The 13071-nt window shown below is 43.4% G+C and overlaps 1 protein-coding gene across 2 annotated transcripts in view; it reads left to right on the top strand.

Moving 5' to 3' along the window:
- Window positions 1–292: 292 nt before the first annotated feature.
- LOC144524040 (protocadherin-1-like) overlaps window positions 293–13071 on the top strand; it is a 248138-nt gene continuing 235359 nt past the window's right edge. The window contains exons 1-2 of one of the 2 annotated variants that reach the window (XM_078260004.1): window positions 293–944; window positions 1069–1159. The gene's annotated coding sequence lies outside the window, so the exon portion shown is untranslated. Of the gene's footprint in view, window positions 1160–13071 lie in introns of both variants that reach the window. The other variant, XR_013502574.1, reaches the window with a different exon arrangement.

Raw genomic sequence — 13071 nt, 5'->3', positions numbered from 1 at the left:
TGGATGGATATATATGGATGGACATGGAGGGAGAGGAATCTGGCAGTTAGCTAGTGTTTTTGACCGTTTGAATCAAAGAGTATGGCGGATATGAATCCTATAAAGAATGTGAGTGAACGTTTTTTTGAATCTCTTTAACCGCAGTTACACTCCTTTTACATTGAATTGTAGGCCTACGTGATGGAGACTCAGACCTGTGACTCGGAGCTCACTCTGCCGCATACAGTTACAGTTTGAACGGTGAAAAAACGAAAGAAATGGCAGTTAGGAGAAGTCCCGATATCACTGTTTAAATGTTTTTTTTTTATTGAAGACAGAAAATGTTGGGAAATCCACGAAGAGTTAGTTGTTGGGGTGGATGCTCGCTCCGCCTCCCCCCCTCCCGGTATAGTGTATAGAGAGTGTATAGGGGAGGGAGGGGGAGGAGGAGGGGGGAATAGCTTGGTAGAGACCGAGAGAGAGGGAGCGAGAGAGAGGGAGGGAAGCGCGAGCGCAGTCGTTTGGAATCACTCCACTTTCTCATCACACACAGTGCAGCCGCGCGACCTGCTCCGTGCTGGACCCGGAGACGGACAGAGTTTGTAGCGGCAGAGCGGTGACTGCGTCTAGGGGTGGAAACTAACCGGACGGCCGCTTTTGGCAACTCCCGGACCTACCGGACTAGTGTTTCTGCTTGGGTGATTTTTAACCGTTTTTTCCTTTCCCCCCCCCCCACCCCACTACCTCCCCAAGCTTATCATCAGCGGAGGATGCTGTTACTGCTGTCGGTACAAACCGCCCGGTGGTAACCTTCACGGAGTAGCCGTTACCAGTTAGTGACCCCGGTCCGGACGGGTGTTCCCCCGGCTGGGCTCCAGCTCCAGTCGTTCCCCCGGAGAGAGGAAGGACCGCCGGGTTGACGCGCAGCGCTGGTCACGACAGTAGCCTAAAACTGGACAGAAATTGTGAGAGGAATTGGAGGAATAACAACCCCTACCTGTCCGACTGGATTGTTTAAATTGTTTTAAGGTCTTTTTTCGGCGTTGTGGATTGTTAATTTCGTTTTTTTTTGTTTTTTTTTCTCCGGAGCGGCTCCGTCAGGGTACCGAGGAGGATCGGAGCTTGAAGCCGGGCTGGAGCGCTCAGAGCTGGGGAACCGCGCGGCTCTCATCCGGTCCAGGTAGGAACTTCTGCCCACAGACCCGGTTCACACTGAATTTTAATCCTAGATCTTTACATAACAACATCCCTGTGAATATTTAACACATTTTCATCTAAATCCTGTAAGTGTGCAGGTATGTAGGGGACGTTTTACGCACGGCAAATAGGAAGACTTAACGTTATATCCACTTTATTTGCATTATTGCCTGGATGAGCACTTGCACCTTAAGTAAAAAAACACACATACACACAGATGGAGGATTAATCTCTGAAGGCACACAGGCGTTTGCAACGACAGAGCAGCTGTTTTTAAAAACACTTGTTGGTAAAATAAAGGCGTTTAAAACGATTGCATGTTCATATTCAGCGTCTAATCTCCTCTGATGGGTATTTTACATATATTACACTACAGTGGTATTGATCCGTATCGATCCAATCCGTCCTCAACATTACCTCCATGTCTGTCAGTAATAAAATACAGCTTCCTGTGGGTCACACCGGGTTTTCTAACATTTCTGAAACTGAAAAATCACTACAGTGATCCCGTACAGTGCCTTTTTCAGGAGGAAAGTATACAGTCTGCTGCGTGTACTGTTCCCTATAGTGCATATAGGAGCTGTTTCTGTTGGGGTATCATTATGTCTTCATATCAGGCTTTAAGAGTTCTGCAGGGATTCCTAGTCTATAGAGAAGAATATAAAATGGCAGTAAAAAAAAAGCTCGTCATTATAAGAGGTTTGTCTTCCCACTGTAATATTAGAGCTAATCTGCCTTCAGGGACTCCTGGGGATGCTTAAAGCAACAATACAACAGTGCATTCATCTGAGGCTGCTCATAAACCAGTCATACAGGTGAGGGAGTATACTCTCTCTCCAAATCTGTTTCCCTGTAAACCTTTACACAGCACCTGAGGCCTCCCGGGCACCTGTAGCATCACATCTAACACCCCTTTACCCTTCACATTCACCCACCCTGCAACGAGCATTTTGTATGTTTTGTTAACATGAGCTTAAGGCCAAATAAAGGCGGTGGAGTTTCAGTGTAAACTGGTGAAGGTGGACGAGGAGGAGGAGGAGGAGGGCAGGTGATGATGAGTATGTATACACCACCACCGTGTGCAGTATGCGTCAACACTGGGGAATCCAGTCCGTCCGGTCCTTCCAGTCTCCAGCTTTCCAGTCCTTTCCTCTACTGTGGTGGAGGGAGAGAGAGAGAGAGAGAGAGAGAGGCGTTCAACCTGCTCTTCATGACAGAGAGAGAGGGAGAGAAAGAGAGAGAGAGAGAGAGAGAGAGAGAGAGGGAGAGAGAGAGAGAGAGAGAGAGAGAGGGAGAGAGGGAGGGAGGGTGGGGGGGAGTTGGGTATTTACATGCAAACTGCATCTGCCTTTCCCTGACAGAGAGTGAGCTGTAGTAGTAATTGCCATTGCCGTCGCTGTGGTCGTTTTTAAACTACCCCTTCAGGAACGCTGTGGGAACGATCTGGAGATGTTATGCGGGCGCTCATGGGAAAAGAGGCGGTGTTGCTTGTTCCTTCACTTGACCTTTGACCCCGTTCCTTATTCTCCCCCCCCCCCTGTCATTCCTGATCATTTCTGCTGACAGACAGACACTTAACTGGCCTGAAACCTCGCCTTAACCAGCAGGGCAGTCGTAGTTGAAGAGCTGGGTGTAATACTCGGTTAGGATGGGTAGGATGACAAGGAGGAAGTGGCCATAGTCACCTAATTATCCCAATGGCCTTTTGGCTGATATGTGGGTATATAATGTTAAAAAAAAGAGATGGGTTGCCCCGTATACTTGCGTATATATCCTCCACTACTCAACTGGCGATGTTGAGCACAGCTGGGTGGCGTATTCGCTGGAGTAACGGGAGTATATCCACCTTCTGCGTTGGGGGCTCTTTTGGGTAAAAAATGCTAATCTGTAGCTGGCGTTTTGGTTTTCTAGTCTCTAAAACTGGTTTTAAAAAGATGTAGCCTTGTTGCTTGTGGCTTTAAATCCCGTTTAAACATATTTTTTCTGTACATTAGTGTCATAAACATAAACATAAATGTTCCACAAACACATAAAAAAGCTCATGAAAGCATCTGATGTTCAGATTGTGGTTTTTGGTTAGACTGGAGGGATTCCTCTGTGCTTTATTTCAGACGTTGGCTCTGGTTTCTGCCACTGTAAACATATATTCAGATTTGTATTTGTTGCACTAGAAGGGGGATGAGGTGGAGATACTCGCGCTGAGGTTTGCGGCCAGTTTGGACGGCGGGCCCTGCTGTCACCCGAGCTTCTGCCGCCGCGGCGTCGAGGGGCGAGGTCGGAGTTTTGATACCGAGCTTTGGGATTCCTCTCTGCCTCCTCTAATTTGGAGACGCATCAGTCCAATTCTGACCAGATAAAACAAACGTCTCGGTCATCCACAGCTCTGCGGGAGGCTGAGGGGGCGGGAGGTTTAGAGGATTAGTCAGTGGGGAGAGGAAGAGAGGATGAAATGACAGAAAAAGAAAGACGAGGAGGAGGAGGGGGAGACGGGAGGTCGAACAGAGTCCGTTCTGCACATTTCTGCGTAAAAATTGGAGATCTGAACGAGCCGTGTTGTTAATGCCCGTCATTAAAATGGGAGCTGGGAGAGTGGAAATTGGTTTGGTGTGTGAAATGGAAGCGCACACATTCAGAAGAAAGGCGTCCACGCTTCCGATTTTACCGTTTTTCACGGCAGGTTGCTCTTTTTTTGAGTTAGTTCAGGTGTAACTACGAGCTAAAAACTCACATTACCGTCTACAAATCAGTTGTTAGGATCTTGTTTGAAATAATTTATAACCTGTTGTTTTTTTTTTATATAATAAATTCAGAAAAAAAACGTTGGTCTTTAAAAAAAGCTCAACTCAAATCGACTAATTGATGAAACAAACGAGTGTAATTGTGAGTTTCTGCAGGGGGGACAGCGGCTGATTATGATCAAAATCACAGACACTGCATACTAATACGTAGTGTACAGGTGACCTGAACACCTGGTTACACACCGTCCTGTCACCCTTTTTTGGGCTCGAGATACTTCTAATAAAGAATAAAGTACCATAGGTATCAGGAGGAAAACATCCAGAATTTTTGAATGAAAAAATGCAAAAAAAATGAAAGACAAATCTGAATAAATAAGAAAAAAATGAGTTTTTTTTTTGTTTTTTTTTACAAAAATTTTTTTTTTCTATTTAGTGCAAAAACAAAACACAAAAATGCATGAAATGCATGGTGGACTAGGTGTGTGGTAGCTTGTATGTGAATTGACCAAAGCTGCAATGACAGCAGTTATATCTGATGTCATTCACCTGAGGCAACTGTCATCATCCCCACTACCTTTGATTAAAAACAAAACAAAAAAAAATAACCTGTGAGAGGTCACCAAAATCATTACAAATCACCTCGAGGGCAATCATAAACATCTCCAGCTAATGTCATGTAAATCTGTCTGTCAGACAGATGATGTCGTTTCCTGCCTGAAAGCACTTTTAGTGAGCCGACATTACATGGCTGTATTGATTTTTTTGTCCCGTGCCAGTGAATAGGGACGATGGTTACACACCACTCGCTGGCTGCTTCACACTCTGAGCACCAGGCGTCATTTTCACAGCGTCATGCAAGAACACAAAACTCTGAATATTTTACAGTAGATGGTGCATGAGCAGCTGGAATGGGAATTAACGCCACGCGACAGCCATTTCTGACTTACTTTTTTATCGTCATTTAACCCTCGTGTTGTCTTCCCGTCGACCGTGCAACTTTTTGTTTTTCTGGGTGGAAATGTAAACTTTTTTTCAACATTTCGGACGTCTTTTTCGAGACTTTTTGTCATTTTTTCAGCGACATTTCTTTCTGCACCTTTTGACCTTTTTGTGTGTGTTTTTCCCCCACGTTTTTGAAGCTTTTCCCGACATTTTTGTCACTTTTTTCAACGTTGTAGGGAGCCATCCACGTTATTTATTTTTAAAATGTGGTTGAAAGAAACCCAAATTTTTGATATAGAGACTTTTTGAAAGTGGAGGGTTAACACAAGTGCAGGGAGGTAACGATGCATCGGGCTGTGAATCAGTTAAAAGTCAATATAAATGTGTAAAGATTACAGTACTTTCCCTGGCTTTGTGGAAGACTTAGGTGTGCGTATTAGGCGTCCGTCCTCAAGAAAATGTGAAGTTTTTCAATAAAACAAAAGCAGTTTCTCCATACATGTTGTGTCTCTTTATGGGATTTTGTCTCTCTGTGGGTTTTTACGTCTCTTTGCAGTCCTGCGTGTCTCTTTTTGGTCATTTGTGTTTTCCTTGGGGTTGTTTTTGGGTCTCCGTGGTTATTTGGCGTCTCTTTGTAGTCGGTTTGTGTCTCTTTGTGGTAGTTTTGCGTCTCTTTTTCGCATCCTTTTGGACCGTTATTATCACCGAATCTCTGTCTACTGTAAAAACTCGCTCAAGAAGTCCACCCGCAATCATTAGATCTGAGGAAAGTCTTTAAGTTACATTTATGTGGCTTAGGTGCTGCAACTAAACCTCATAACTTCAGATGGCAGTACGTCTTGCATTGTGATTCATATTTTATCTCGACCGATTGTAATCTTTACACATTCATACCGATTTTTAGCCGCACTACGATGCAGCGCTACGTCCCTACAGGGGATCATTTTCTACTTAAAACACACTGTAAAATGTCCCGCAGAGTACACAACTTGGTCACGGCCCTTTACTTACAAAATCTACCGGATCCATATCAAAAACATTATGTTTTTGGGGGGCATTTTTAGGCCTTTAATTGACAGGACAGATGAAGAAATGAAAGGGGAGAGAGAGGGAGGAATGACATGCAGCAAAGGGCCGCTGCGTCGAGGAGTAGACCTCTATATATGTGTGCCTGCTCTACCAACTGAGTAAACCCGGCCACAACATTACGTTTTTTTAATGTCAAAGACGGATGTCGAGCAATGTATTACCTGCACTGTAGCCTTATATATTGCTAGGGAAATCCCTGTATTAGATTTTCTAAACTCAGTATCTGCATAAACCTCAGGGCTTGACTTTCATCTCTTTGAGTCTATAGATTGAACTCAGATTTAAAAACCAGCTGCCGTGTTTTTCTTTCTATCATAGTGGAAAAAAGCATCAGTTTGGGGACGCTAGCCGTGGTTTTGCCCATTTGTAGACACGGTCAGGTGTTGGTACAGCAGTAGATAGTTTTTTTATTTTGTCCTCATGCTGTAGTCTGTGGATTTAAAACAGCGTTCTGATGATGCCTGATCTTTACTTCATACCAGCCTGCTGTTCATGTGCCATCCACTCCCATAATCCCCTTCTGCTGCCGCTTTGAGGGGATCAGTGTGTGTGTGTGTGTGTGTGTGTGTGTGTGTGTGTGTGTGTGTGTGTGTGTGTGTGTGTGTGTGTGTGGATCAGAGGTTAGACAGCACATCCTGTCAGTAGTAAGGTCACACTTTTTTATCCCTGAACTATTCTAGGGCTGCAACTAACGATTATTTTCATTGTGGATTAATCTGTCGATTATTTTCTCGATTCATCGATTAGTTGTTTTGCGTTATAAAATGTCCGAAAATGGTAAAAAAAAATGTTTCTCAAAAGCCCAAGATGACGTCCTCAAATGTCTTGTTTTGTCCACAACTTAAAGATATTCAGATTACTGTCACAGAGAGAAGAAACTAGAATAATAGTCACATTTAACAAGCTGACATCAGAGAATTTTTACTTTTTTTTTTCATAAAAAATCAAAATAGTTGCCGATTGAGCCCGGAGGGGAACATAATTAATTGGGAGACAGTTTGGGACAATATTTCCCACTGTTCCAAGAACCCAAATCACCAGCAGATCCACTTCAACATATGCCATATGACATACTGGACTCCTCAGAAGAGATACGTCTCTAAAGCCATTCCTACTCCCTATTGCCAACCTGAACAAACTGGAACTTTCCTGCACATGGTCTGGGAGTGTGAACAGGTGCATGAGTTCTGGAATAAAACATCAATAATATCTGATATGATAGGATGTCGACTTCCTACTGACCTGATTGTTTTGTGACTTAATGACGTCTCTAAATTACACCTGCTTGGGAGACGGAGAAGTTTAGACAGAGACAGAAAAAAATGCGTATTTTCTGGACATAGTTATGCTTGAGCTCTCCACAGCAAGGATTAACAAAGTCATCACTATAGACCTGTGGAAAGTATCAGTCCTAATGACCTCAGCATCACAAGAACTAGGGACTAGGCAAGGTGGGCTTTCTGTTTTTGCTTATTTGTATTTGTTTTCCTCGAGACCGCGGAGGGTGGGGGGTGGGAGAAGGTGGTTGTTCTTGTTCAAGTGTGTTTGTCTGTTCTGTTGTTGTTTAGAATGAAAAAATAAATAAAAAATTGATGCCGATTGATTTAATAGTTGGCAACTAATCTATTATTCGGAAAATCTTTGCAGCTCTTATTCAGATAGTTTCAGATTCCAATTAACGTCAGAATGTCGAACAAAGCAACACGACGGGAACACCGAGACAATACACCGAAACCGGTCATAGAACTATTAAAAACTGGTCAGTCCGCTCAGACTCTCACCAGGTTTCCTGTTGACAGTAAAATGTCTGTCATTTGAAGCCACGCCAGTCAGTCCCGGACACCTGATGACTTCCACTCTCTGCTGCTGCTGCACACTAACTATTTACACAAGGTGTGGACGCATTCAGAAACTATGACACAACACCTGCTGCCTGTCTGGAGAGCCAGAGGTGTGTCACCGGTGTCCAAAGTATTTCTTTGTATGTTTTGTGTAAGCAGTAATGAAATGTTTGAGTATTTTTCACCCGACTTCAGCTGAACAATACCGGCAGGCATAATGTTTGAAACAAATGGTTACTAACCAACTAGCATGCTGCCGCTAATACACAACAATGAGTTGGTGTCTTTTTACTTTAAGCTGCCAGTCTGTTTTACATTACAGGGCAAGGCTTCTTAATAGTCCGGACCAAGGTCTGCGTCCTACCAAAAGTTGGCATTGAAATGTCTAATCAGATCGGTAATCTTATTTACGTGTTCTTTGATCAGATAGTTCCTGACTTCAATTGAAATTTTGCCAATTTTGACTTTTGTATCTCGGTAAAGTCTTGTCTGTCTGCTTGTGTGTAAATAACATTCGGATACGGGGGGGGCCAAAAAGTAATGTATTTTAAAGGGAAAGCTCTCGTATAGATTCAGATTTTTTTTACATACAAGACCAATGACAACTGAGTGATTCATTAGTTGTTATTTTTCCTGCCATGTTCTTGGTTTGACTTTGAAAATGTGGCAGCACATTACAATGCTGTAGTGACTTCAGGCCCTGCTTACATACAGTAAATACCTATTAACGTACGCACACGGAAAGAGACCCTGACATTTTGTCTCAATTTGTACGATTATGGCGTCTCATCAGGCTCTATGGATTTGGAATATAGTAAAACAAGCACACATGCACACACACACACACACACACACACACACACACACACACACACACACACACACACACACACAGGTGGTGTCAGGAAGCAGAAAGGCTTTGGCAACGGTTGGCTGCAGCATCTGAACAGGGAGCGTATGTGTGTGTGTGTGTGTGTGTGTGTGTGTGTGTGTGTGTGTGTGTGCGCGCTAATCTGTATCAAACAATGGTAGTGAATAGAGTCATTAGAGTAATCCCCTTTTGTGCTGCAGTGCAGGGGGACCACACACACACACACACACACACACACACACACACACACACACACACACACACACACACACTGGACTGTCCAGAGAGAGCTCAACCCGACCATGAGCATCCTGTCCTTCTGAGATCTGAAGACATCAAAGCATCTTTTTATTTTCTCTGTGTGTGTGTGTGTGTGTGTGTGTGTGTGTGTGTTGGTGTGTTTGTGTGTGTGTGTTATTCAAGCCAGGTCTGGTATGTGGACATTCAGGTTACTGTAGTGTATATAAATCAACATACACACATACTCCCAGGTATAAAAGTACACGCCCTAGGCTACAGAGAAACTGGTTTCCAGTTTGGCTCCTGGCCACCAGCTTTATTGTGACCAAATCTGACAGAAGAGTTGTCATATGTTAATTGTTTGTAATTGGTCTGGTAATGTTCCCGTGTAATTATAGAACACATTACTTCAATTAAAACTGAGTCCAGGGATTATGTAACATTTGTATGTAACACTGATGACTTTTATTTGTTTTCTGTCTCACAATAAATAGATTTCACTAAGAAGAAGCAATTGGCTAATTAGGTGAAATAAACAGCAGCAGACTGGTGTGATGAAGCAGGGTTGAGATTCATTAAAACATTTTCTGTGCTAATGAAGGTTTTGACACATGAGTTTACCAAACATTTCAGTACATTAGGGGATACAACTTCTTAAAATGTCCAAAGAAAAGAGTCTAAAATGTAATGTTTTCTAATTGGAATCTGAAACTTTTGAACCCATTTTGCTTGGTACCAAAGAAGTATTGATGTTCGATACCTAGTAGGGCTGGACGATTAATGGAAAATGTATCGACATCGAAAATCTGAAGCTGTCATCGACGTATTTTTCCCATGAATAATTTCGATAAGTTGTTCCTGTTGATAGGCTTCGTTTGCTTTGGTCTGAATCAGTTGGTGAGTTAGTAAACTTGGAGCGGTTTGGCCTCGGTCGGTTTGGTTTGGTTTCACACCTGGAAAAATCCAAGCGTACCAAAATGTGTCTTAACGAATCAGGCAAGAACGTCGAGCCCTCTTATTGGTCGGATATGTCTGGGGGCGGGAGCAAGAAAGTAAATACAGGAACAAGGTCCTGTGTTCTGGTCTAGTGGTCAAACCAGCTCATTTCATTAACATTATCAGACATTGTTTGGCGAGAGACGTTACTACGTCTGCTCTGGTCACCGAGACTTCGCTCTGCTCGGCCGGCGTCTGTCTCCAGTTTTAGCGGCAGCTGGTTTGACCACGGAGATACGAGTGACAGACGGCGAGCTTGACCGCTGTCTATTTCTGTGATAGAAGCTGCTACAGCTTCCTGCTCTGCTGCATCGCAGACTGCTGAACACACCTGACTACAGGAGACATCAGCTCAGACTGGAGGAGTACATATAGTTGGTGCGGTTCGAGTACGGATCACGTTCTCACCACAAACGAACCGCTCCAGAGTTAGATTGAAAGCGTACCGAGACAACCTCTTCAAGCAGGTCTCGGTACGCTTGTTTGGTCCGCTTTTGGTGCGCACCAGAGTTCGATTGCAGCGTTCTCACCTGCCCAAACAAACCGCACCTGCGGAGCAAACAAACTCTAGTTTGATTCAACCGAACTAAAGGCTGTCGGTGTGAAAACGCCCTTAAAAACATTGTACCGCGTGTGTAGTCACGTGACTTGGACCGACCTGTGACGATTTCCTGCATGTCTTCCCCCTCTCTCTCTCTCTCTCTCTCTTTCTCTCTCTCTCCCCTTTCTCACCTAGCTGTCCTATCAAATAAAGGCAGAGAAAGCCACTGTTCAAGTTCAATAAATGCAAACGTCTTACCAAAAAGTCAGTGAGTAATCGTGATTTCAGTACTGACCAAACTAACCGTAATAGAGCAGCCTCATTGAGAATAGTAGTACGATTCTGTTGTTTGTAAGTTTCAGTGAAAACAGTACCAATACTTCCTTTAATAGTGGGGGTGGGTATACATGTGTAAAGTACCCAGAGGGCTGTTTGTTATGGAGATGAAGGCCGTTGGTTGGACTTTATGGTTAACACCCACTCGGGTAGCATGCGGTCAACACTGAGATGCATCTGCAGTTCACCAGCGAGTACGGAGAAGAGCAACAGCTCACGTTATGGGATCTTTACATTTATACCGGCTCACTCGTCCAGTCTACAGGTCAGTAAGTTCGGGTTACAGTTCATCGGTTCAGGGTCACGTACCATGTTAGTTTTATGGTGCATTTAAAAGTAGCTCGGTGTTGTTTAAGGTTATCTATAGTTTTAATATCTCTGGCTGTATCAGAGCATTGTGTAACAAGTTGCAAACCGAGGATTAGGACTGTATTTACGGTGGTATTTTTGATTGACAGGGTTTTTAAAATTGTACTTTTAATGCGATAAAAGTCAGGTATTTATTTCACAGGATGAGCCGAAAACAGACCCTCCTTCAGCGTGCTTTGGAGGAGGGTCTGGCACAGCGAGACTGGGGTTAATAATGTCAGAGTTTGTAGTGTCGATGTACTAAGCTGATCCAAGTGATCACTATTAGAGTATAAAGTGTACTTTAACTGGCTACAGTATATTGATCCAGTCTCTAATCTCTTGAAACGCAAACATACATTATTGACAAACTTGTGGCGGCATTTAAAAACTGGACGAGTGCAGAAAATGGGCATTGAGCATAGTTCTTACAGCACAAAGGAAATATTTCATATTGTATGTGTTTTATGGGCCATACGTGAACAAATATATCCCTTTCTGCTTAAAAAAGTTATTCACAGACAAATAATGTACAGTATGCAGTATGCAGACGGACTGGGATCAACAAACGGCCCTGTTTTTATCAATAACCTAAGCTTGGAAATTAGTAACTCTGCTTTCCGAGTGAATCTTTCCACGCACTTCGCCGCAGTACAATCTTGAATATCTGTGGCTGCATGCATAAAATAACTCACAAAATGAACCAGACATATTATCAGTAGTGGCCCATAGGGGTGCGGTCCTTCTGGCATTTGCCCAAATTCCAGATTCAGACTGTCACTGACAGTATGTTTCTGATGTTTGGGGTTTAAAGGCAGTTACACACCGGGCCGATAATCTGGCGGGGTCGGTGACTCGAGTCTGGTCGGTGTGTGCCGTGCCGTCGTCCGTCAGAGGAGCCGTCGGCCTTCATTTGGGCTGACCTGACATGCTCAGTCGGAGACAGGGCAGTCGGGACTCACCCGGAAATGGCGAGCGTGACTAGAGTCTCTCAAAATCTGATGAAAATCTTTTAAACTGACCTTTGTTGATCTGAAATGAAGACAGATTCAGCAGCTGCACGGCCTATTTCTCTCTTAAAATGTTTTCAGAAACATGTTTCTGTGAACTATTTTAGTCCAATATGAGATGGTATTCTGAATGAGTCGCCATTAACCGCCGGGTGAAAAATCCAAAATCCAGAAGCAGCAGCCAGACCTACGTGACGCGTTCGTCCAATCATTTTCATTTTTTGGGCGACAATACAGATTAGCGCCACCTGCTGTTATAGAGACGTATTACGTCTCGTCTCTTCGTTGTTCTGAGGGACTTTTTTGACCAACTCGGGGAGACTGATCAGTCCGACTGGCTTTTCTGCCGACGGTCGGCCGTCTGGTTGGTGTGTAACGGCCTTAAGAGACTCCAGAGAGGTTTTAACTGACTTCAGTGTGTTTTCAGTTTGGATGTAGAGCTGCAAAGATTAATGGAACAGTTGTCAACTATTAAATTAATTGCCAACTATTTTGATAGTTGTGTGTGTGTATTTTGATCTGTTTGAGTCATTTTTATGAACACTTGTGTGATGTCAGCTTGTTAAATGTGAATATGTTCTAGTTTCTTCTCTCCTCGGTGACAGTAAACTGAATATCTTTGAGTGGTGAACAAAACAAGACATTTGAGGACATCATTTGGGGCTTTTTGGGAAACACTAATCAGCGTTTTTCACCATTTTCTGACATTTTAGAGACCAAACAACTAATCCATTCATCCAGAAAAGAATCCACAGATTAATTGATAGTTGCGGCCCTATCTGTTTATCATTAGCTATGTGGAGGATAATGTGACTGCTGGATACATATTTTTTATTTTAGGTTTATTTAATAAACCTTAATGTGGCTTTTACAGCTGCAGTAGTAAGTTAATGTTAATCGTCTTTCTAATGTAATGTAATGTACAGTAGTTAGAACGGTGATG

The sequence above is a fragment of the Sander vitreus genome, chromosome 10 (assembly GCF_031162955.1).
Source record: "Sander vitreus isolate 19-12246 chromosome 10, sanVit1, whole genome shotgun sequence".
NCBI classification, from domain to species: Eukaryota; Metazoa; Chordata; class Actinopteri; order Perciformes; family Percidae; genus Sander; species Sander vitreus.
Note: the sequence above shows the minus strand (reverse complement) of the source record. Positions and strands in the feature narration are given on the sequence as shown.